This window comes from Aedes aegypti, chromosome 3, assembly GCF_002204515.2.
Source record: "Aedes aegypti strain LVP_AGWG chromosome 3, AaegL5.0 Primary Assembly, whole genome shotgun sequence".
Taxonomy (NCBI): Eukaryota; Metazoa; Arthropoda; class Insecta; order Diptera; family Culicidae; genus Aedes; species Aedes aegypti.
Window position 1 is genome coordinate 383600627 of NC_035109.1, and position 22492 is coordinate 383623118.

A 22492-nucleotide genomic window follows, 5' to 3' on the forward strand; every position below is an offset into this window, starting at 1 on the left:
CACGTTTTGCGGTAGCTATTTGGGTTGAAAGTTCATATAGAGACTGTCATGCTTTTATATTTCAATATGGGACTGCATTAACTTCATATTTTTCCACAACATTTTCGAACAAAGTGTGTAAATTTTTATATGCCTGGTAAAGTAAATATTGAAACATGATTGTTTTGATGAAAATAGGTGTTGATTCGAAAATCAATATGGGTCAGTTATGCTTTTATGGGCAGTTATTCGTTGATGAAAACTGAATTTTGTTGCTGGTGAAAGTGATTTAATCCGATAGATGGGATCACTTTCATCAGCAACATCCTTTTTTGTGGTCTGAAGAGTTAGTTTTAACTAATTGATGATAAGTTTATATTTGCAATGAAATACTGCCGTGGATAGAACATTTTTCTAAATTTTCTCATATAAATTTCCAGATCAACACACATTGTTTTTTGGTTACCTTTAACCCTCTAATACCCAAATTTTTATTTTCGATTTAAGTATTATTTTTCGTTATCTTAAATCATTCTAAACACGTTTTGGGCATTTATTTATTTTTATTCGCAAATTTTTAAATTTTGGTTTTTAATTTTTATAATTTTTATTTTTGAACATCCCTTGCTTTTTTCATTTTTTCTTGAAGCCTTTTCTAGTTGTTGATTTTTGGCAATAATAAAAATTTAAATTGTTACGGTATTTTTAAAAATATTAAATTTTTATTTTTTTTTCGGAGCGTATTTTATGTTCCGTGTAACTAACGGAAAAACAGGTTCGAAATGATTTTGATACCACCAGGCTCTTCGTTTGTGATAGGTTAATCGTAGAAAAATATAAAAGGTACGATTTTTTATATTACACGTTAAATGAAGCCCAGGCATTTGTAGGTTATATAAGAATTCAATTTTTCAAACAATTTCTAAAAATACAAAAAAGTTTCAAAAGTCATAAAAAACTTTTCTTATATGCGTGTTATGAGTCAAGGTATAAGTCAAAAATAAATTCATTTTGATTTGCGAGCTACGAAAAAATACACAAAATTCCAAAGTGTACCCCGTCTAAAGGCGGGGTTGGGTATTAGAGGGTTTAATCATCACCAAAACAGCTGAAAATTTGACAGAGCTCTATTTTATCATAAAAATGGTAAGGGCGATATGCGAGATTGTATTTTTAAACTTTTGTTGTAATTTAAACCGTCCTAATGCCTCTAGTGTGAGCGAACTTTAAACCTACCGAATAATGGACGGACGGATTTGCTTCCCGGATGCCGATTTGCTATTCCATGTGGGAGATGAACACCAGAAGCTCGATCATTTTCTTAACTGTTTTTTTCACCGCCAATCTCACAGTATAGGCTGTTGAATCCAGTGCCACCAACCAGAGGAGAATCGATACGGAGATGGGGAGATTGAAACCATAATAATACCTATCCATGGCGTGAGGAATCGATTATGATGGGTTTTAACTGGATTTGGGCTGCCGGAATGATGCTCCCGTAGTGTTTTTGTCTGTTTCAGAAGGTGTCAATTACCACGCACTGAGAATTGTTTTAGATTTTTTCACTTAAGACACGGAATCGCTTTGTGCGAAAACTTCTTCTTATTTCTGGCGATTCGTCCCTGGAACAGAGGCTGCTTCTCAACTTAGTGTTCTCCAAAATTATTAGCAACACTCCTTTTGACAATTTACCATATTTGCATGTGTAGCAACACACAGAACACTCCTTTTGACAATTTACCATATTTGCATGTGTATATCGTGTAGCAGGTACGAAGATACTCAATGCCCTGTGAAGAAAATTTCCAATGCGAAAAGACCCTTGATCGGTGGAATTAGTACTCACGACCCTTGGCCATGCTGAATAGCTGTACGTTTACCGCTACGGATATCTGGGTTCCACAAACTGATAATTGATTCCAATACTTTTTGGAAGAAAGGATAAAAAGCAATCCCAAGTAACCATTAGCCTGATAATTCGCCTTTCTGGGCTTATAGGGCTTTATAGCTTCATAAAAGCACTATATTAGCACGGAAGGCGAATCATAGTACTGTTTGGTTACTTGGGATAACACTCAGTAGTGTTGAGCAAATTTGACCAAAACATCGATGGTACTGAATCGATTCAAATTCAATATGACAAATCGATTGTCGGAAAATCATCGCCCATTGCTAGCATTCAGTATACTTCCTTAATGCAATACGTCATGCAATTTTTTCAACTTCCGGGTGGTCCGCGTTGGCTGAAATTTAAATGACGATGTACAAAAAAAAGCCTTAAATTTTACCTGCAGCGATTTCATTCCATTGTTTTAGAGGGTTGTTCACAGACATAGGTAACTAACAAAGAAGCTTTTTAAGTTTAATTTAAAAACGGTAGATCGTGTTATAATATATTTTATGTTTTGTAGTTGTTAGGGAAGTTGTAAAGCTTTCAATGCATCAGTCGATCAAAACTGATGCTTCTATGCCTTAGGATATGAAAAAGGAATAAAAAAAATCGTTCAGGCTTTTCATTACTGTACTATAGACCACCTTTATCAAAATATTTCTTATTTTGTTGTTGTTTGAAAGTTGTGAAGCTCTCAAGACATTAATACATAAATATAAATTAAATGTTTTGCTAAAACAGGAAAAACTTCTGCATAATAATTAGTATACACTTCGATACTTATTGAGGCTTCAACAATAGTAATAATTTACATTTGAGAAAATGGCTTAACAGTTTTGATATCATATGGAAATTGAAAACAAGGTTTTTAAACCTTTCCCGATGCTTAGACCTGTTTGGGGTTTTTCAAGGGTTCGATTGTCTTTTTTTTTGTCGAAATGGTTTTGCATAACATAAAAAATGTCATATGAAAGGTAATTTTTCAATATGGTTCACCACAGATGGATATTTTGTGGGTAGAATTAAATATGTAATTCGGATTGACATTGATATATTATTATATACAACAAGCAGGGATGTCTGAAAACTCAGTGCTGTGCAACTCCGAAATCAATTGTACGTCTCTCATTCTTTGCGAATAAACTCAAAGCAAAGCGCAGGAGACAATTTGTTTTTGTGCGAGACAAAGAGAAGCACAATCTTTACCTACTCTCTCGATCTCTTTCGAGCCAGCACAAAAAAACCAACCTAGAAAAATTTCAACAAGGCATGGTTTGAAGCAAGACAAGATTAATAAGTGCTATGCAAAAACTTATAGGTGTGGATCTTAATATATTCGGTAAAGTCAAAAACATAAGTTGGGATGAATTAGAGTGAAAATGAGACAAATCGATACCACGCAAAAGTTTTTTTTTTCTGAGGGATTCGATTAAACTTAATTAGGTTTTTTGATGTTAAGTACGTCTTACGGCAATATACTGGGTGTCAATTGAAAATCTAAAATTTTGCGACCATCACGAAATTATGTAAGGTTTTGAACACTAATAACTCAGTCATTTATCGATAGATTTTCAATATTTTCCCACCAATCGGTCGGAAACGTATACAACAATTTTCTCAAATGGAGAAAACTATTGATAATCGACAATAAACTATTGAAAATTGGGAAAATGTCGACCCCTTTCTTACGCATCCAATCACGTTCAAGTAGTTTTCCACGCTACTTTTGCGTTCCTCTTCGCACTATAAAAGCAGGCTGATTCCTGCTTCTTCGCTCATTCTTCTTTTTGCCGTCAGACTGTGAACATGATCGGCGAGCAAGTCTCGAGTGCCTTTTGCATTCTCACAAGGGAAGGTCACGATGGTGTTACACGGGGTTTGAAATGAGACTATTTTTCCTTGATTCTACTTGTCAAAATATGGAGAAATCCAAAACATGGCGGGTGATGGGCCAATAGAGTAGCCAGGAGGGGCTCCGAAAGGGGCAATTTTTGCGATATATATCATAATATAGGAATTTCCAATTTCATTAATATATTACCATTGATATCGTGTGCTGATTTATTTTACCACATTATCCAAGCCATAATGCGTAGAAATCCAAAAAATAAAATAAATTGTTAAGCCAGTCGCGTAGGCAGTACGGGCACTGAGGGGCCAAAGTTACTCATATATATATAATCTTTCTTTCAGCTTAAATTACTAATTGTATTGATTTTTGATATCAAATCACCTGTTCATTTGTGTTTTTCCATGAATCCTCAAATAACACAGTCAGCTCTCCCTTATTCGACATTGATGGAACCATCGAGTTAGAAAAAAAAATGTCAAGTTATAAAGTTTTTTTTAAATTAGTCTTCACGTTGAACTGAAGTATATATTGCTGTTTGCATTTGACGTGCAAATCAATCATAACTGGGCTTCAAATGCGGTAACACAAAATAACCAAAGGATACTTAACAACCATAGTCCATATCACCGCCAACCTAGCAATCAAAATCAATCATTGACTTCGCCTTCCTTGTGGAAATTCTTACCGCGTTTGGTGTTCCCGCATTTGATACTTGCATTTCAAACGCACACGGCAATATATATATATCGAATCAGTGACAAACGAATAATGGAGAGTTCGCTGTGATAACAAATCTTTGAGCTGTTTGGTGGGATATTTATAAATATACTAGTGGTCCCGGCAAACTTCGTCTTGCCATCAAGTAGGCTGTTGGAAAACGTCAAGAAATCCTCCTTACAAAATGGCACCTTAATCTTGTTCCGTTTTCCCCATTATTTCGGAGACTTACCTGAATTTTTTCCTCGCACGAACACGTCGCATCACTTGTGGAGGGCAACAATGAAAAACTGGCCTCAATCCGTTAACCCGTTCTCGAGCCATTTCGTGACATACAAACACCGCTCCATTTTTATTTATATAGATGAAAAACGAATTAAATAAAATACCATTTATTTCCACTAGAGTTTGCATCCTTTGGCAGATACGCGTATTTTGACCTCAACTGTAAGGTCGCCTTCAGTGTCGAGTCTAGTACACGTACTAAACTCGGTTTTCATTTATTTAGAGTTCACTAGTTCAGTATGATTTCAGTGGTTTCACTTTAGTATATTTTCTGTTTTGTATTGAATATTTCACAATAAAACAATGTTATAGTTACAAACACAACTTTTATTTACGATAAATACAAAAATCCGTACAATCATTTACAGAATATGTGTAGTTTTTTGATCAGTGAATGATCGATGCAAAATACCTTTTCGCAATGTGCACACCTTACAAAACCCGTTTCATTGCAGTTTTTTTCAGCACATTCATCACCTAGCGATTTTTCGAAGCAATATTCCATAGGCGTATCAAATGTTCCCGGATGAATTGTGGTATAGCCGCATTTAAAGAATGAAAATCGAATAAGATTTTGAAAACGTTTTGCTGTAAACTGGAAATGTGAAAATGACTGAATTCTTAGAAAGTGCCAAATATTCAACTTTTCTCTTGCGATCAGAAGTATATCAGTGATAAAACGAACAAAATTCTTGTACGGGCGAAAAAAGTACACATCAGCTGGTTGTACAATACCAGTGCATTTCGGCGGGATAAATTTTTTGACGAATTTAACGTTTTTAGGAACAGTGGATTCATAAAGATCATCATCCTTATTAGATGTCCAGGAATCTAAATAATATGTTTAATTCACAACAGTGATTGTTCTTAATAGTTTCAATACTTTCGTCTGGTAATTAAGTGGAGAACTCTTTAAGTTGATGATTCATAAAGTGATCAATATCGAGTTATTATAATTTGGAACGCATTTCAACAAAATCAATATGTGATGATTAAAATGTAACGTAACGCAAAATTCGCCAATTTTAGACCCCCTCCCTCCCCCACGTAACAGCTTTTGTACGAAAAATTTAAAAATTTTGTAAGGACCGTAACACTACGGAAGATCCCCTCCCTTCCCCCAATGCGTTACGTAATGTTTGAACGATCCCTATGAAAACACAGTAGAACCATGAATGATCAACTGATTGTAAAATTCAATATTACAGGATAAATTGATATTGAAAGAGAGATGATATATATAAGTAACTTCGACCCCTCTGTGCCCGTACTGCCTACGCGACTGGTGTATCAAATGATTTTTTTTCGGATTTCTACACATCATAGCTAAGATATTGTGGTAAAATAAATTAGCAATCGATATTAATGGTAATATATTAATGAAAGTGGAAATTCCTATATTGTGAAATATATAGCAAAAATTGTCCCTTTCGGAGCCCCTCCTGGCTACTCTATTGGCCCATCACCCACCATGTTTTGGATTTCTCCATATTTTGACAAGTAGAATCAAGGAAAAATAGTCTCATTCCAAACCCCGTGTAACACCATCGTGACCTTCCCTTGTCAGCTCAGTTTTCAATGGGACGTGAATGGAATGGAACAACACGCATATCGGAGCCGCCGCGACTAAAGCCGCTTGTTGAAGCGCCCATCGTCATCGCCACCGCAAACCTCATCGGGCGAGAAGGATTTCAACCAGTGCGTCGTCAAAATGTGTCCGTGTTACTCGAATTCAACAATTCAATCGGCCCTTTCCAGGGCCAACAAATGTGTACTGAAGAGTAATTAATGTAATATTTCTTAATGTGTTTACCACATACTTGCTATAATCTCCTAATTCATCTCGTAGCATCATACATTATCTGAATTATTACGAATAATTGACAATACGGCAATTTTAGGATATTTACGAGGACGCTGCTGCAGTGCTGCCGGAATGCAATATATTTTCTATTGTAAAGGAATAATTCAAGTATTACGTAACGCAAAATTTGACAGTTTTTGACCCCCTCCCTTCCCCACGTAATGGCTTTTGTATGGAAGATTTTTAATGTGTATAAGGACCGTAACACTACGGAAGACCCTTTCCCTCCCCCTGCTGCGTTACGTAATATTTGAACGATCCCTAATAAGGCCTGAAGTCATCCTGAATTGCCAAACCTGCTCTGCTTGTGTTATATTTTCTTATCTGTATACTACATCCTTAGCCGAATGGTTAGAGTTCGTGGCTACCAAGCAAAGCCATGCTGAAGGTATTTGGGTTCGATTCCCGTTCGGTCCAGGAACATTTCGTAATGGTAATTTCCTTGACTTCCCTGGGCATAAAGTATCATCGTACCTGCCACAAGATGTACGAATCCGAAAATAGCATTTTTGGCAAAGAAAGCTCTCAGTTAATAACTGTGGAAGGACTCATTGAAAGCTGAGAAGCAGGCTCTGTCCCAGCGAGGACGTAATGCCAAGAAGAAGAAGAATTTACAAAAAGGCGAATTTGAATTTACGGTGGCAATGACGATATCGATGCCTGGAGCACTTTGCCGAACGGGGATCCCCTCGCTGTTCTTAAATTCACAAACCATTGCATTCTGAATTATAACTAAAGGAAGGTTGCAATTATGACAATTGACTTAAATTCAAATGCAGCAAATCACATCGCGTAACATCATGCGGTCATATCTTGTACACAACCCCCACTGATTTTTTTCCCTAAAATCTCCAAACGAGTTGCTCTAGAGCAGTTATAATGGTTAGTTTCTTTCGATAGGACTTCATCATGTTCCATAGAAAAATTCTCTTTGATTTTCCGTTATTGTCTAAGAATTGCTTTTATAGATATCTTCAACATTTTTGGTACACAGAAGTTTGTCTACTAAAATATTATCAATTGGTGATCCAAATTTCATGAATTTTGCTTAGACTTCTGGAAAGGAAAAGTGAATATTTAAGTATTCTACGATGAGAGAAAGCGAGGCAGTGACAAGCGGAAGTGATCCAATTTCAGATGTAATAAGGTCAAAATGCTTTTGTCCAGTTCTAAAATAGCATTTCCATTGCAAACATCTCGATCAGATGGAAGAAACTATATTTATAACAGAAAGAGTATGCTTGATAATTCTTTTATATCAGCAGTTGTCATAAAACATGTGCCATTAGTAGTCAATAACAAAAAATATAACATAACCTGCACCAAATAAAACAAATTCTGTTATACAGTGAAACTTCCATGAGTCGATATTGAAGGGACCATCGACTCATGGAAATATCGAGTCATGGAACAGCAATTCTTTGGAAAGCTGCTTATAGGGACCATCATAGTAACCATGAAATTATGTTTTTGCAGTTTCTCATCGTAATAGGCTGATTTTCATCACGCCAATCTGTCATGAAACGGCCTACTTTCCTGCATTGAAGTATGCAGTGCGGGAATAGTCATTACGCAACTGAAACCAGTGCTGTAATGATGCATTACGCAACGCTTACTGATTACGCAACTGTTTTGAGTTGCGTAATGAATCATTACAAAACCATTTTGAGAAATTGTAAAATGATGGTAAATGCATTCCGATATTATTTCTGATACCCTCAAGTGGTCTTCTTCGGAATTGCAAAAACTGTTGTACGTATCTCGTTGCAGAACTCGATTTTTACAGCACTCGTCGTAATTATCCTACTCGGCAAGCCACGTAGGATAAATTTACGACTCGTGCTGTCAAAATCATCATTCTGCAACTTGTTCCGTAAACTACTATTTTAGTATGGTTACATGAGTCGATATCGAGTCATGGAACATCGACTCATGGAGGTATCACTGTATTCATAAAAAAATATTACAGAATGTATTTCAACGATGCCACAAAATAACGAAGTTATTGCAAATTATGTAACTGTTCACAACTTGTGAACGATGTCGGTATAAAAGTGTTACAAAAAATATAACATGTTTAAAACAAAGCCATCTTGATAACAAAATTATATCAATTATTGTTATTTTTAACTGATTTAAGGTACTCGGGGCAGAGAATCCAGTGTAAGTGGAACCTTCCGTCAGAGCTCATTTAGAAAAAGCTCTTTAAGGGAGTATTCTTCTAGAAAGTTGAAGATACAATGATACGGAATGTATTTATTTAAAAAAAATATTCTTATTACCATGTGCTCCATGTAACAGTTGTCAATTCAACGCCATTTACAACTTACATGATACATTTTGGCCCGTTAGACTGGCAACACATATTTGTGTAATAGAACGAATTATCAGCAGTAAGCTACAATTTTGAGTTTTATTACAAGCTGCGTACGATAAATAGGTGTTTTGTTTTCATTTCACATGAAAATTCTATGGTTTAACTCACTAACTTTCCCCAAAAAATATCTTTATACCCGGGGTAAGTGGGACCTATCAAAACAAGCACCAGAATCAATACTATTCATACACGTTTCAAACATTTTCCTGGAGAGTAGCACTTAAATATTCAAACATATGATTTTTATCTAAACAGAACAATCTCAAATTACGTGATTGTTTGAGAGGGAGAGAAAATGTTATTTTTTATGTATAAAACCAACAATTTTAATTTTTGAAATACAAAATCACAATTGAATAAAAATAAAGAATAGTTTGGAAATGCATCATGAGAACGATTACAACTATTATTTTGAACTTTTTTCTGTTATTTCTACCAAATTTTGTAGCTGCGTAAAACAATTCCATCCCTCTAGAGCTTGTATCTTTTGACAGATACGCATATTTCGACCTCAATTATAAAGCCGTCTTCAGTGTCGTGTACTAGACTCGACTTCGAGAAGTCGAGTCTAGTACACAACATTGAAGGTGGCCTTACAGTTGAGGTCGAAATACGCATATCTGTCAAAAGATACAAACTCTAGTGGAATTAAACGGTGTAGCACTAAATTCAATGTTTTTATCTACTTATAGGTATTCCACTAAGCTTTATGATCAATTCCATCCCATTAAGTGGTTTTCTGTCATGCTTAACAATAACAACAGAACATAACTACAATTTTATCAATTATTAAAAGTTTACGTGTTGCTTTTTAATAAATAACGTATAAACAATTTATTTTGCATATGTTTTATTCAACTATATGCTTTTAGTGAGGAATTGTCAGTTAATAAAAATCGATGTGACATACTATTAAATGTACCTTTTCTTCCTAAAGCGTACCTATTTTATAGTTGATCCCTTATGAACATCAAATATGTACACAATAATTAAAATATTGGCGTGGCCGTGCGGTTAGAGGCGTCAGTTGTTTAGCCGTATTGTGTTACGAGGTGTGGGTTCGATTCCTGCTCCAGTCGGTGGAAACTTTTCGTCAAACGAAAAATTCATCACTGGGCTACTGGGTGTTCCGTGTTGTTCGTTGCCTAATGTTAGTGTGATCGTTCAGTCTGTGCAGACTTTGGCTGCAGATGGTGCAAATTCTCTGTTCAAAATCTATGGTTTATGAATCTCACTATTACAATGGTTGACTTACTGATGTGGACTGATTCATGAACCATAGGTCTCACTTGTTCCGTTTAGCGCGGTAACTACGTCCATTGGCTCATTGTACAACGTTCTTCTAAGGTTTTTACAATTTCAAAATTATTCGTCCAAATTCATGCACACACCTGCAAATATGTTGCCAAAATGTGACCGTTTCTGGATTTGCAAAACATAGACATTTGAGAATTATATTAAACAATTTGTTCGTACTACCGTTTCTTTTAGGTCCAACTTGCACCGGGGTACCTTCACCGTAATTTAACTAATTTAACTGTTGATAGAAATGTGTTATTATCTTGTTATGTTGTTCTGGGTGGATAGGCGGGAAGGTCCCATTTACCCCGGATTCTGACTTGCCTCGGGGTACCTTATTGAAGATTTTATCTTAGAAACTGCTGCATTGTAATTTTCACAAGAATTCCTAGTTGTGGAATTATAAATATCAATCATAGTAGGTATACAGCACGTGCTTCAGAGTTCGAAAACATATTCATCATTCATTCAATAAACATCCAACATCTTGATCTAGCCAAGAACTGATGAAAGAACACTTCAAACCATACCATTTATCTCCCCGCCCATCGATGATAGATTAGAGGCTGCGATTGGCACATCAAAAGCAAACATCTAATTAATTGGTTGCTAAAGTGTTCTCCATTTATGGATCAAGAGCTCGGCGAGCGCCTCAGACACCGATCGGCATTTAAAGAGTCATCGAACCTACACGCATCTCATCTCTCCAGTCGCACAGAGGTCCGGATTTTCAAAAAGCTGACAAAACCCCCAATTTAAAACATAGTTCAAAGTTGAACAGTTTCAGTACCAACGAGAATTTATTAAGAAACATATTCAATGATAATTTTTTGTGCTGTTGAGTGGTTTTCCACTACAAACAAATGAAACCCGACTTTATTACTGTACCATTTAATTCCACTAGAGTTTGTGTTATGCCCAAAATACAGACTTCCACCCTAAATTATGTTCATAAACACTTTTCATGGCTAACGAGTGGTAATGTATTGAGAATGCGGATTTTTTTCCACGATTTTTCAAATCTGGACTACTTTGACCCGGCAGAGGTGTTAGGTGCTATTGATTGCATAATTGAGAATGCCGTAAACCGCGTGCACAGCCAATCTACCTAGCGCCTTGTGTGGTTTTCTTGAACTGAGCCGTTCGAGATTGTGGAGGTTGAAGAGTGCGTTTGTTCTAAACCGAACGATGTTTGCCAGATGTTCCAGATCCGGTTAATGCGAGCGTTTTTGTGCATCGAACGTGTCTGGTAGGCATAGACAACCAGAAGGCGTAATTGGCCCCGCTGGTGGTGGTGTGGGTACTCTTCAAGATAATGTGGGGGTTCTTTAAAATTTCCGTTCTGTGCACCGTTCGGTTCAGCTGGTGTCAAGTTGACAACCGCAGTCAGGATTAGGCGGTTCAACTTGGGTATGGGTCGTGCCGTATCGTTGATGGGTCTTCCCCTGTTGTTATTTTACTGTTTTCGTCACGTTTGTAGTGCTAATGAAATAATCCATGAACTCATTAGGTTTGCTGCTAGTTCAATCCTTTCTATGCAGGGCTTCCACCCCCCCATTGGCGTAGCCAATAGGGGAAACAGCTGAAAAAAGTTTTGATATATATCATGAAATGGATGAGATTATCAAAAACAAACATGAATGTTGCTAAAATCAAATCAACCTTCGCTAAAATTTATACAATAACACAGCGTAACAAAAATGACATGTTTGCGTGTCTCAAGAATCAAATTATGTGTCTTTAGTAGATTTGGGGCTGCTGAATCTGATGCCGTTCTCAGAATTGTTCCAGCACGTCACAATTTTTAGCTACAGGTCGCCAAAGTTGTACAAAACAATGCTTTTATTAATGTTTACATGAAATTTAAAGTACAATTCATCATAATTTTTTGTAATCTATTCCACCAAACATGCAAAATAGAACTTGAACTTTCATTTCAGACATAATTTGATTGAAATTGCGCGATTAAATTTCGATTAAACCGATTTTTTCAACATGCTTGCAGTCTCCATACAAAATTCTTCGTTTCTTCTATATGGCAAAATACAACAATTTTCTAAACCATCAAAAAATAACTTTTTCGTATCGAAAATAATACAAACTTTGATGATAAGTATTGTTTTACACATAAAGTTTGAATTCAGTGGCAAATTAAGCCAATATATTACCTTACAAGCTGGGAAACTTGCATGCAAGTTGGCTGAAATAGTCATTTTTTGCATTTTCAACAGTCAATATCTCAAATACTGGACGTGCTATGATATTTCTGAAAACGGTAATGGATTCAGCAACCCTTAATTAAGTGAATAGCGGTATTTTGGTGCTGGAGACAAAAACGTGTTCCGCAGTGTAATTGTATGTGTAATATCATTGATGAAATTCCTAGATTTTTTTCTTTTTAGGTCTCAAATTCTGGAGCAATTTCTGACAGAGTTTTTGCAGAAGCCCTACCAAGACTTACCCGAAGACATTCTGGAGTAATTACTGCAAAAAACGCTAGTTGAGTTTTTTCTGTAGATATCTTTAGGTTGATTTGCGGGGGTTGAGTGTCTTCGAGGTCCCTAATGAAAATTCCGGTTACGTCCTTGTTCACCCGTCAGGTGTAAGTGGAGAACAAGTGGTAAGTATTATCTAATCATAAGGGTCTGTATAATCCATTTCCAAGAATTTTCCGACAATTAATGAATATGATGACACTCTAAGATTTGATCTAAGTATTTGACCATCCATTTAAAACTACCAACTCTCTTTCAAGGTCAGTAATGTTGGTTGGCATGTAGATACATACTTTCTAAACCTGCCCGCAAGTACAAAGCTGTACACAGCAAAAAATTCTCAAATTTACATGGCACGTAATTTTTTGTGATAATCATGTAAAACGAGTTGCAACTGAACATTCAACGATTATTAATGTAAACTGTCTCATTGCATTCGATAATGCTTGCAAACTTGAGTGAAACTGAAACATTTCATGATCTTCCATCCAACATTCGCCAATGTTCCATGCTTTCGTGCATCTTGAAAGTGAAATTGCAAACAAGAATTCTCGGTTTACATGATTCTATGATGAATATTCTGTCAAAAATAATGCACATGGATGGATCGACGGCTTGTCATTCCATGTGCATTATTTATGATTGAATTTTCAGCGTGGAAATCATGTAAACCATGCCGTTTTGCATGCAACATTCTTCGAGAGAAGACGTTTCGCGTTCAATATTTAGGATTTTGGTAACAATGTTGTATATAATAGATGTGTTTATAGGTTTTATCATTGAATAATACACGAGAAATGGCTTTGCATGATTGAGGCTAATATTACGTTACGTGTAAATCTAAGATTTTTTTGGTGTGTATATCAGATTTCTCGCATCATTGCTTTGGTTTACAAATGTCCCCCCAACCACGTTCCGTTATTATGAACCAAAGTCGCACTTGAAAACTAGGTAAAGCTGATTTCCTCCCGTATCTATCGTTGCGAACTCAGCCACGAAGAACGTGCGACAGCGATCAACGGTGTTATGTTCGCGCGCGGTTTTTATCGCTCCGAAATGACATTTTTTCACTACAACATTTTTCAAGTCCACAACTGCTAACTAGGGTAGATGTATCAGGTTTCGCCACCATTCTCAATACATTCAACAAAAGCTTTCAATCATGTTTAGCAAGAAACATTTCGATTCCTGAATTCGTTACTTACATTTTTTTTGGAAGGTGGTGAATTTACAAACACATTGGCAAAAAAGGTGCAAAAGACCAAAGATTTTAAAGGAAAATGGTTTTTCAGATAATTTGGGAGGTGAAAACTGAGGCAATGGCGAACACCGGTACATCTACCTTATAGGCCAACAGGCACAGATTGAATGAGAGTTCTTTTCATCCCTTTTCTGTCGCAGTTTATTGTTTGCTATACAGATATATTTATAGTAGCGCAGCAGTAGGTAAGGTTTTATATGTAGATTATTTTTGTGATTTGTGCTTCCCGGTGAACACTTGCTTCCATGTCTTCATCTTTATTTTTGCCACTGCTCGCTGAAGGGGTAATCAGAGCACGGGTTCAGATAAAAGTGGAGATGCTCAAGATGAGAAAAAAGCACGTTTTAAATGATTGTGCTGGATTGTGATGCTTTTGAAGAGTATTTTCAGCAATGTGTCGGGATTTAATGAACATTAGCACTGGAAAAATCAAATCTAATCGAATCAAATCAAACACGAACTTCTGAAAAACACCAACAAAGAATCGTCAAACGGCTACAAGAAATTCTTCTTGAATGTTTGTGAAATTTCCTTGGGGTTTCATTATAAAATCCTCAAAATACTCCGGTGCATTAACATTACGTTTATGATTGTAGATTGTGTATAGAAACACCTACAGATGTGTAAATGGAAACTTCCAGGAATTTTTTCAGCAGTTTTTAGAGAAATTCCAAAAAAAAAAACAAACATGAATTCTAGAAATTATTTCTTTGTATATCATTTTTCCAAGGAATTGTTTCATAAGTTCATTCGGAAATTCCACCTAATATTATAACATTAAGGAAAATCTGCTAGAAATTACCTCAAGAGGTTTGTTCAGAAGTTATTCTCGCTGATTTCCGACATAAACTTCTTTAAAAAAATTGCCCATTGCTTTTCCTACTTCACTTCACAAAAAGAAAATCCATAATGCTACCAGATTTTTAATTCGTAATATTTATCCACAAATGTTTTTGGGGTTTTCGGCTTTCAGTCTCTAGGGATCATAAACGGATTTCCGTTCTACACCTGACGTTTCGGTCACATATATTTACCTGACTTTACTAGGAGTTCCTCCAGATATGTTTTTCACTAATCTTTCAACCGTATTTTACAGTTGTTACTCAGGAGATCCTTCAAAGATTTTGTGGAAGATGTTCTAAAATAAAATCTGGGATGATTTACTAAGGAAATCGATAGAAGAATCAACGAATAAAATCTTGGATGACTTAGGACTTGCTTAAACAATATCAAAAAGAAACTTTGGATAAATTCCTGATAGAAGCTCTTAGGTCATTTCTATGATTATCCTTGGAAAAATCCAGATTATACTCTTGAGATAACTGAAACAACAATCAAAGGAATTCAACATGAACATAATCTCGTGAAGTCAACATAATCCAGTTCTGAATGTTTTTATATTTTGTTTTAGTAATATTATTTGAATTCATTTGCATAAATTTCGCCCATTGTTTTAGATTTATTAAAAAAAAAATCAAATCATATGGGTGTAATGCCAAAAAGTGTATACTATTGCACTGCCGTTATACGCATAATTGTCCCATGTTACTTTTTGTGCATTTTGACTTTTTGTCATCAAACAGTTTATTTTTACGTATAGTTTTAGAAAACACCCACCAAAAATTAACTTTGTTCGGAAACTCAATGAAAAGCAAGCCAAATCATTTTGTCCCATTGTTGAATTTCCACGCATAACTGTCCCACTACTGTATTTCTACGCATAACTGTCACACTATACAATTCGCTGCAGTTTTGAATTAGCTGGTGTATGGGAAAATCGTTTTGAACATCTTTTTATGTTGGATTTACATCCCATGTGGAACACAACCCGTTTTATGTGTTTGAATTATCGGGATGCATTCATCAGTCATGCGAGCCTGACGTCAAATTTGATTGAAATTTTCGATATCAAAATATTATTTACCATCCGTTTTTCAATGAATTTCAGTTGAATTTTCAGGGTCAATCACAAAATTCTTCTAGTTTTTGGAACCGTGCTCATCGATTAGAAATTTATCGTTATTTTGGATTCATCACGGGAAGTACTGAAATAATCCCACTTGAAGAATCAGTAACCACTTTAATTTCGAGTGGCTGGCTTGCGACAAACCAACTTCATGATTTAGCAAACGAAGTTGGACGACATTGGATGACTTGGTCACATGCTGGGTTGTTCTGAATTCCCGGTTCCCTGGGGGAAATGGCCACTAAACTGTCGGTTCTGAAACCTAACTGGCAACATTAAACTTCATAAATTCCCAAATCAAGGCTAAAGAAGTGTAACTCAAAGGTTCTTGGATGACTTGATAACATGCCAGGTTGTTTTGGATACCCTGTTCCCCAGAGAAAGTGGCCATTATATTGGCGGTTTTGAGACTTGCGACATATCAAACATGATGAATTTGCAAATCAAGTCAAAAGAAAAATAGTTCAAGAGGTTTTAGATGACCTGACCACATACTGGGTTATTACGGATAACTGGTTCTTCGGTGCAAGTGGCAAATATGTTGGCGGTTCTTAAACTTAATTTGCGATGTACCAAATATCATGATTTTGCAAACCAAGTCCAAAGAAATGTCAAATCGTGTGATGATTTGTATCGTGAATTTTGAGTTATATATTAATTCCGCAGAATAACCTTGAATTCGCAGTTGAGTTTCTGTCAAGCCTGTAACTGGAAGAGTCGATATAGGAATTTATTACATCTTATAAACTCTCTAACTTAAGGGGCCCACATAGCCGTAGCGGTAAACGTGCAGCTATTCAGTAAGACCAAGCTGAGGGTGGGTTCGAATCCCACCGGTCGAGGATCTTTTCAGGTTGAAAATTTGCTCGACTTCCCAGGGCATAGAGTATCTTCGTACCTGCCACACGATATACACATGCCAAAATGGTCATTGGCATAGTAAGCTCTCAGATAATAACTGTGGAAGTGCTAATAGAACACTAAGCTGAGAAGCAGGCTCTGTCCCAGTGGGGACGTAACACCAGAAAGAAGAAGAAGAAACTCTCTAACTTACACGTCCACTCTTTCTATCACTAACTCATACAGTTTCTCATTATCACACATACAGAAAGCTTTGCTTTCCATTCCATACTATTAAATCGTATTTCTTTACTTTCCCACACGTGGCTCCGTTTGGCACATGTCACTTGAGCCTTCATTAGATGCCTTAACATAGTCCTGAGGTTATACGTCCTCTACATTCGGTACAATATATACGTAAGAACGGTCATCTACAGCAGTATGCTTAGCACATAATTGGTCACTACTTTCAGTGGGACTGTTATGCGTAGAAATTGACCAAAAACCTCGTATTTCTAGGCATAACAGTCCCACTTTGAATTTCGTAGCTAAATTTACTTTATTCCCATAATCCAAACACTTGACTCTAATGAACACACTATTCTTTATACTATTGTAATGATTTTAATTTAGTTTACCACACACCTGGTCAATACGAGGCCTAAATGTGTTAAAATCTTTAAACGCGTTTTTCTCTATTGCATATTTTGGAACATGGGACAATTATGCGTATAACGGCAGTGCATTCACAGCTAAAAATATGTTGTAAATTTAGATTTATTTTCATGCACATATTTGGAGCATCAAAATAAACCTAAATTTCAACGACCAATCAATTATTTTTCAATCAAATTCACTTCAAATTTACACGGTCATGTAATATTCAACCATTTCTAGTTGAAAATTGAATGTATATTCATTTAAATTTACATGATGCTGTAACAACACACGAATTTGATTAATTTTTACAGTAGACTTCAGTTTACATCACATTGAAAATTAAATATTTTTTTCTATGTAGATTTTAATTACAGTGGGATTCCGTTTTTGGCATGCTCCGTTTTTGGCATGCTCCGATTTTGGCACCCCCCGATTTTGGCAACAAAATGGATCCGTTTTTGGCAACATTTTTCAAGACCATTAAAATTTGTGAATTTTTGTAAATATTATCGTGTCAGTTGCTTTAGTCACTTGAATAGCATGTCAACTCCACACCGATTACATTCCAGATCTCCATTTTCGTCGATGTTTCCCCAAAACTCACCAACTACTAAGGACTCGCGTACGCGCTTATTTACTTCAAAATGGTCATTGATCATACATAGGCAACGTTTCATGAGACCAATAATCTCCACCAGTATCTCAACTTAAGACCATTCTTTTTTCATAGGCATTCATATTGAGTGACCAGCCCACTTGAGTCTGCCAGTACACAGTTCGAACGAAACGTGTAAATTTCTGAGACATATAATGCACATAATCGGAGCGTGGTATAAAATGGACATTTACATGGTATGTCACGTAAACTTCAATTATATGTCATGTAATCCGGCAGGATTCTATGTAGTTACGTGACATATAACACAAATTTACATTATTCAAGACTTAAATTTACATGACGTCGTGTTTACATCGCATAAATAAAGTTTACATGACGTGTAATCTTCATTATTTTTAACTGTGTAGGTGATACAATAAAAAAAAACACTGTTCTTCAGATTTGGAACAGCTTGTTCGAACAAAGCACCAGCACCGACATAAGAGCAACGAAAAATCTATGACTCACACAGAGTTACAATCATAAATTTTGTCTCGCTGTCTTTATTATTATGGATTTATATACATTGCGTATGTAAAAACACACCACAATAATAGATGCAAATATGTACAGCAAAATGTCGTGTATCATAACTTTTTTTAAATTTTATTAAATAACATGACAAATGCGACTACAGTTCAAATTACAATTTATTTTCAATAATACCATTGGAGCGTGCGACAAATACGACTGAGAGTGTTTTTACTTTTTGTCTGTGGTATTGGTCTGTATATTGATCTTTCTGCGTCAACTATTTAAAGCTACGTTCTCTCTTTTCTATAGACTCTATAAGGCGTTAGATTTGTTAAGAGACGATCCAGAATTCTGTACAATATTGTTAATCAAGGATACGGGTCTCAAAATCATCAAAATGTTCCTTACGAGCTGAGTCTATGAGTTTCCTAACTGTACCCTGGAGAACCCTTAAGGGATTCTTCGTTTTTGTGGGAGTTTTCAGAAATTTTAACGAATTCATGAGGATATATGCAGATTCCAAGTGGACACTGAGAGCTTCTTGAGGGATCGTTAGAGTGTATAACTGGTTATGGAAGATTATGTCCAAAATCTGGTAATTTCTAATAAACTCTAGGGCGTCTTGTAAATTTTAAGCGGGATAATGTGAATTTATAGTAGTATTTTTAATATTTTCGGCGAAAGCTTGAGGATTTTGAAAAGGTTCCCAGATGAATTTGAGGTGTGCTAGTGGTAGCCTAATATAATAATCTTTTAATTTTTCTCATCGGAGACTTGAGAATTTACGGCAACATCGCAGCGGAATTCCAAGATGTTAACTCATAGCAAAATCCTTAGCTAGATCCTGAGAACTCTATGCGAGATCCTACGGATGCTTCAGAGCTCAAGCGTTTTTTCTGTAGATTTCTTATGAGAACCTGAACATTCCTATAAGATTCTTGAGGTTTCATAACAGGATCCTGTAAATTTCAGTTGATTTCATAAGGCAGTTGTAAACCATATATCAAGCTGAATTAAAAATTATTCCAAGTAAAAATTAAATTCTACTCAATTACAAGACATTTATGCATCTTCTCATGTTTATGTTTGCCCTTTTGATACAGTCAACCATTCATTATAGTATGCTTTACTTTATCAGAAACATAAATTGAAAGAGCAATTCTAAACTTACCGAATTTTTCAGATTTTATGCTAAAGTCCAAAAGTTAAACTGATTTTAAATGTTCATTTAATTAGAGAAAAAGGTCATGCCGTTTTGCAATACCCAGCGCTTTTGATTCGCAAATAGTTGAAGACCATTTTTGTTTTCGTTTTCTCTCATAGTTTTAAGAAAATGTCCAGTTCTTCAATAAAAGTCACTTATGCAATTATTAGTTTTACAAGGTCCTCTTATACAAAAATAATGCATAAAGCTTCTAAAAAATAATTGAAGACGTTGAGGCGTAAAAACGCGACCAGAAAATCGTTTGCCAGATTTAATATTACGGAGCTATAGATTCATAGCATAGTATAACCCTTCGGGAAAATGCTTCGAAGTGAACCTTTTCGATGTCTCATCTCAATGATGTATTAACATTGTAATGATGCTTTCAAAACCAATAGTTGAAAAATAAAATTTGAAATATGGGTTCCAATTTTGGCACGGTTCCGTTTTTGGCAACTGAAAATTTCAACTTTGTTGCCAAAAACGGAATCCCACCGTAAAAGTTTAACTATAGATAGAGCGTCTTTCGATTAATGTTATCCCGCTTCACGGTATCAAAAAAATATGCATTTCAGATAAACTGTTCGTTCAACATATAGGATCGCTTTGTGTTATGGTAATATGATTGCAAACAAAATTTGACGCGTTTAATACTGGGCTTCGGGGAAACAACACTACCCTTATACGATTCTATTTTAGACAAGTTCAGTTTTGCGAATATCAACGAGGAGAAACCATTCATTAAAGTAACTACAGCATGATATTATAAGCGAAAAAAAATGTTCAGAGCAAAAGGTTTCCACGAAAACTGAGGGTCTGTGGTCGTATTACTGGTGAACGCATCGCACCTCATGGGTTCGATTCTGCTTTACACGTCAAAAATCTGATTCCAATATCATGGTTTACAAGTCACGAAATTCATAAATTGATTAGGTAATGATATCAGTACCACAAATAATGATTCCTGGAGTCATAATTCGGATTCTTCATAAACGTAACATCCAGAGTGACAACACTAAGCGGTGCGCTTTGCTACTCATTCGTATCGATCTCCCATTTATCATTACGACGAGGTGGTTGTGTGGTAAAGTACGTGTCGCTTGATCGAATGGTTCTCGGTACTAGTCTCGCTCCACCACTGTTTATTAATTTTTATTTCAATGAATTCGATTTCAACGGATGCGCGACTTATTATTTTAGGCATTTGATTCATGATTCCTAATAAGTAGTAACAAAAACATAACGCGTATGTTGCGTTACGGCAATCTGACTCATGATATCCAGATGTTTCAGATCATGCTTTTGTCATCTCTCGACTGTTCCTGTATTAGGGATGATAGTTCACTTAAAAATATTTTTGAAATGACATTCTTAGATTTTACTAAATACCATCGACACATTGATGACTCATAGATATTATGAACAAACTTTACCCAAACCTGATTTGACCCGGTAAGCCTCGAATAGCAGCATCCCCACTATTTCACATCGATTTACTCCGGAGACACAAATAACAATCGAACGATGGTTCGCAAATTAATTAAATATGACCATCCGCCGCCAGATTTGTCGGAGACCATTTTTCACTCCGTCATCCTTGTCTTCCACCAAACACTGCCAGATCGCTCGCTCGTTCGTTCGTTCACCACATTGTTGCAAAGTTGAGTAATTGGCAGTTAGATAAAATTCGTACCGACGAAACACAACACCTGTATATTATGGGAAGCGCAGTTCCACAGCTGTGAGCTAACGACGTCTTTAGCGGCAATGGCGCGTTGTTTTGACACTTTTGCTCCTTCGTATATCTCTTCTTGCTCTGCGGTTATCACAATTATTATTTATTATAAATCACACACAATGAACAGCACCGCGCATCACTATGATAGAGCAGCACAGTAGCGATGGCCTCCACTCGTTTTCTTCGAAACACTATCCGAGCGTCTGTGTCACCGTGAGATAAGTGAATCACATACAATTATCTTGGTCAAATAACTAAGGGCTCAATGCTTCTTCAAAGAACTGTGAACTTGTAGAAACCAGGTGATCTTTTATCTCCTCTGAGATGTCACATTTTCGCACTACACACTAGTTGTTACTAACACCTTCGCTGATTACACGATTCAGTATCGATAAGATCTTGAGGTGAGGTGGGTGTCCTTTCCCTCTCAAACCACTATGAGCGCGTAACCGATTTCTTATCAGCGGGAAAATTCGCGCGCGTCGATCGCAATTTGTCGCACCGCAAAACTATTCCGAAAACCCGCAATAGGCACACCGGACTTGGTGAGGAGTTTGCGCGCGTGTTCTCCCCAGCACGGATCGTGTGGAACTGTAAAATCACGCCCGAATGCGATAGCCGGCAGGCGAAATTCGCCTGGCCTGGCTTGCTTGCTGTATACTGTATAGGGTAATGTAAAGAACGTTTCGTTTCAGAGTTTTTGCTGTTGGCTGTGTTTTTTTTTTTTGGGGGGTTTCGTTTGTACCGTGTCGTTCCGGAGAGGCCTTACATAACAGAACACTAACTGACCGACTGGCTGTACAGAAGTTTAATCCAATTCTTCTCGACGCATTGCTGTAGACGTAGCCAGGATTTCGGTCAGGGGGCGACCTTGAAAGTTATATAACATATTTCACGTGACACTTTGGTGACATCTAGCAACCCCCGCTCCC

The 22492-nt window shown here is 36.3% G+C and overlaps 1 protein-coding gene across 3 annotated transcripts in view; it reads right to left on the reverse strand.

Moving 5' to 3' along the window:
• The window catches only part of LOC5566553, a 126697-nt gene extending 104468 nt beyond the window's left edge, over positions 1-22229 (reverse strand). The window contains exon 1 of one of the 3 annotated variants that reach the window (XM_021853257.1): positions 21532-22229. The gene's annotated coding sequence lies outside the window, so the exon portion shown is untranslated. Of the gene's footprint in view, positions 1-21261 lie in introns of all 3 variants that reach the window. The other 2 variants (XM_021853254.1, XM_021853255.1) reach the window with 2 other exon arrangements.
• Positions 22230-22492: the final 263 nt, after the last annotated feature.